This window comes from Pan troglodytes, chromosome 2 (genome assembly GCF_028858775.2).
Source record: "Pan troglodytes isolate AG18354 chromosome 2, NHGRI_mPanTro3-v2.0_pri, whole genome shotgun sequence".
NCBI classification, from domain to species: Eukaryota; Metazoa; Chordata; class Mammalia; order Primates; family Hominidae; genus Pan; species Pan troglodytes.
This window is the reverse complement of record NC_086015.1, coordinates 47,259,509-47,262,669: the sequence shown is the minus strand read 5'-3', so window position 1 is coordinate 47,262,669 and position 3,161 is coordinate 47,259,509. Positions and strand designations below refer to the sequence as shown.

General features: G+C 47.5%; 1 long non-coding RNA gene across 1 annotated transcript; it reads left to right on the top strand.

The window, feature by feature from the left end:
• The first annotated feature begins 408 nt into the window (after positions 1-408).
• LOC107970469 (uncharacterized) lies at positions 409-2,703 on the top strand. Its single transcript, XR_001713057.4, has 3 exons — positions 409-506; positions 1,656-1,797; positions 2,443-2,703. It is a non-coding gene; the product is annotated as an uncharacterized LOC107970469 (long non-coding RNA).
• Positions 2,704-3,161: the final 458 nt, after the last annotated feature.

The following is a 3,161-nucleotide window of genomic DNA, read 5'->3' as shown; positions in this document are numbered from 1 at the left end:
AGACACAGCAGTGGTACCCTGCTTGGCAGGGGTGCAGGGTCCCAGGGCTTCGAGTGCTTGGCCTATAGAGGCCACTTGTTATTTCCTCTTTTAAGAGTAAGGAGCATACGTGGGGACAAGTAACACACAGTAACATACTGTGGGCACACAGAGGGCCAAGAGGGAATGCAGCAATCTTCCCTTCTTTTCTCTCTCTCTCACCTTCCTTCCTTCCCTGAAATCTTCCCTTCTTTTCTCTGTCTCTCCTTCCTTCCTTCCTTCCTTCTTCTTTCCTTCCTTCCTCCCTCCCTCCCTCCCTTCCTTCCCTCCTTCCTTCCCTCTGTACCATTTCTCCTTTGTTCATCACTCAACAAATGTTTGAGTGTTAGGCACTGTGCTATGAGGTGCTGAGGATGTATCTGTTAACAGGACAGGCACCATCCCTGCCTTCGTGGAGCCTGCCACCTAGCAAGGAGGAGAGGCTTTCTTCAAATGACCCCACGAATAACTATACAACTACAGCTATGGTAAGTGCTATAAAGTGAGCTACCAGGAGACTTAATCTGGTCCAGCTGATCTAATCTGGGTGTCAAGGAAGGTTTCTGTGGGGAAATGACATTTAAGCTGAGTGTGAATAATGGGTAGGAGCTGCTAAGACAAGGCAAAAAGAGCAACCCAGGAAGACGACACAATTTGGGCAAAGGCTGGAGGTGGGAAAGAGTGCTGGCATGCATGGTCCCTCGTACAAAGAGGCTTTTCACAAACTTTGTTGAACAGATGAACGAAGCTCTCAGTTTACAATGTATTTGAAGGTATGTTTATTTAAGAGACTAGAAATCCAACCAAAAATACTTGCCAATAGGACCCCAGATCCCCACCATGACCCCCGGTCTCCCAATTCCTATCAAAACAATCTTTCAGCATTATTTGGAACCTCCAAGGTAACCTACCTTCTTTCCCTCAGCCCAAACTATGGCCCAGCATGTAGTCACCCAGCTAACCCAGCCACCCTGGCTGGAGTGGACGGCGCTCTGCCCTGCTGGCATGGGCCAGGCCCCTGGCATCGTCAGTTTCACCTCCCTCCAGTTTCAGGTGTGTCCTCCCCAGCATGCTGGGGGTCTTTTGCTCTAGCTTCGACTGCAGCTGTGTGCATTGTAGTAGTTCACCCCATCATCCATCAAATCTCCTTACAGGATGACATACCCTCCCCTCCTGCAGGACCCCGTTGACCTGGAATCTTTATCTGCATAACTGCTGATGAAGGTCACTTGGTAGCCAACTACCAGGAGGTAGCTGACTATCTCAGGGAATCTTTGGAAGCCCATCAGGGCATGCTTGACAAGAGACTGGAGACCCAATCTTAGAGCTGCTGGCAAACTGGGCAACAGAAATGCTAAGGCCCAGAAATGCTATATTTGCCCTGGCATTACTGCATCTCTCATGGTTCCATCAGTCCCTGGAAGAATTGACTAGGGCAGTGAGAGGAGGATCTTCTTTTTGACTTCCCCTAAATCTCAAGGCCACACATAAAGAGATGTCCCAGGGTGTCCCAGAGGTAGAATAAGGCAGGAAGTTGGATGCAAGACAACCCATACTGTGACATATGTCTGCTATGATAATTTTATTTCTTCAGCCATCATCCAATGACTGCTTTATATGATTAAAATCAATCCTAGGCAGTGGAAACCCAAAGGGGAATAGACACAGGACTGTCTCTTCAGGAGCCTGCCTTTACCCTTGGAGGGAGCAGATGGGAGACACATCGGTGCTATAAGTGCTGGAAGGGCCTCTAAGCATGTCTGTGCTGGATGCGCAAAGGTGCGATTAATTCTGATTTGGGGAGATGGGCAGGGGTGGTTGGTAAACCTTGATAGTAGAGGTAACACTGGAGTTACTTATTACTTAATGAAAGTGGGTTGTTGAAACAGGCAGCTTGCGAGTTTAGGCAAGGTATGAGAACATTCCAGGCAGAGAGAACAGCAGATGCAAATGCATGGAGGTGTGAAGTAGGCACAATGTTTAAGGAGTTGTAAGCCATTTGTTAGGGCTGGAATTCCCAACTTGAATGAATTCTGGCAAAAAATTTAGGCTGCTCAGATAGGGAGAACTGGGCTGTGCCTGAGACTTCGGATTTTATTCTCTAGACCTGTGCAGTTCAATATGGTAGCCAAAGGTGACAATTTAAATTGACTAAAATGAAATACAATTAAAAATCCCATTCTTCAGACAAGCACCCACATTTCAAGTGCTCAGTAGCCACTTGTGAGTAAGGGTTCTATATCTGCTCTGTCCAGTAGCCATACAGCCACCCAGCTGTCCAATATGGCTATTGGGCAGAGCAGATATAGGACATTTCTACCATCATAGGAAGTCCTATGGAACAGTGCTGGTCTAGACCACAGGAGGGGGACTGTGAGAGAATTTTATGCAAGGAAATGACATATCCATATTTGTATTTCACAGAGTTCTCCTTGTGGCCACTTGAGGATGGATCAGAAGGGGCATAACAGAAGGCTAGCGATCAGTTAGAAGATGATTGAAACTGCCAAGCAAAGAGTCTGTGGTCACAACAGAGGAATTGTCCCCCTTTGTTTTGTGCAAAGCTGAGTGGAGAATATTCCGGGTGACCAATGTTTCACCTCAGTCCCGATGTCCTCCCAGCCCAATTTGGGAGACAGGAGTCCCCTCAATATCATAAACTAGCGAATCTGGGCATCCCACCTAGTAGGATGAATCTCATTTCATCTCTGGTAGGTCCTGGAGCTTGTTATGTAAACATTGTGTGTTCACCAGACCCAGGATCTCCAGCTCCTAGGAGTCACATGTCCAAGAACCACCTCACCCACACCAGGTGAGGGGAGAAGATTCAAGTTTTGCCACCATGAACGTCAGGTCAGATGTTCAGCTGAATCCCTAGTTGCCTATTGTCCTTAAATACCAAAGTAGTCAGCAGTTGGGAGGCTAAGAAGGCAGGAATAGCATATGAACATTGATAAAAATGCCATGGGTTTCTGTTCAGTTTCCCCAGCTGTTTGCAGCTGCAGAAGTGGGGTATGGGAACATTGACACATCCTTGCTCTGAGTATAATTAATGACAATGTGCCCAGTGTGCCACTGACTCAGAGGGAGCACCTGACAGGGATTCTGCTGGAGGCTTCTATGTTCTGAGGGTGTGGATGTGC